The sequence below is a fragment of the Hipposideros armiger genome, unplaced genomic scaffold (assembly GCF_001890085.2).
Source record: "Hipposideros armiger isolate ML-2016 unplaced genomic scaffold, ASM189008v1 scaffold_167, whole genome shotgun sequence".
Lineage (NCBI taxonomy): Eukaryota > Metazoa > Chordata > Mammalia > Chiroptera > Hipposideridae > Hipposideros > Hipposideros armiger.
In genome coordinates this window covers 506,970-507,770 of record NW_017731517.1, presented here as the reverse complement: position 1 = coordinate 507,770, position 801 = coordinate 506,970, and the positions used below count along the sequence as shown (strand labels likewise).

The following is an 801-nucleotide window of genomic DNA, read 5'->3' as shown; positions in this document are numbered from 1 at the left end:
TATGCTTCCAAACACTGTTGACAATTTTGTTTTTCAAAACTTTATTAGGTGCCATTAAAGAGACCCTTGTTCTTTGAATCACCTTCTTTGTTATTGTGGGAAATGCTACAAGTCAGGAGCATTAGAATCGTGCTGGCCGGTTACTGAAATACTGTGACACTAAAACACTGTTGGCACCTGGGTGTTCTGTCATGTGAGACCTCAGTTATACATCTGAAGAGTCGCTCCATCAGTCACAGTTACCAAGCTGCTTTTCAGGGTGCTTGATTCATAGAGAAGTCCTTCTCCTTTGGTCCTTTAAGATTAGATACACACCAGGCACATCGCATTTGAGTAGAATTTGATTCATTTTTCATAGGTGGGGATTTTTTCTGCCCTTTCCCAGTTTTTTTGCCCCAAAGATTTTTCTCCCTCTAGTGATGATATATATGCCCCACTAATCATCACTTTAGTTCTTTTAATTCTCTTTGGAGGAAGCTCTCGGCATCATTAATCCCACCAACCAGCTTCCTCAAAAGGTCTTTTCATCTTTTTCAGTTAATGTTTTAAGGGAGGTTCCTATAGTCTTGGGAGAAATGTCGGAGTCCTCCATTTCGCTTCCCTTGGTCCAGTCAGTATCACTTTTGACTCTGCGCTTCTGCCAAAGCAACTCTTGCCTTTGGATGACTGGACAGGAAGTAAGTCTGGGGATGCGTGTGCCTGGATGAGGTCCTCATCGTCCAAGTCTTCCTCTGAACTAAAGGGAGAGGTCATAAGAGTTGAAGACTTTCTGGGAAAATAATCTTCTATGACATGTTTCTT

At 41.9% G+C, this 801-nt stretch overlaps 1 pseudogene; it reads right to left on the bottom strand.

Annotated features, from left to right (window-relative positions):
- Window positions 1–205: 205 nt before the first annotated feature.
- The window catches only part of LOC109387712 (zinc finger protein DZIP1-like), a 99,710-nt pseudogene continuing 99,114 nt past the window's right edge, over window positions 206–801 (bottom strand).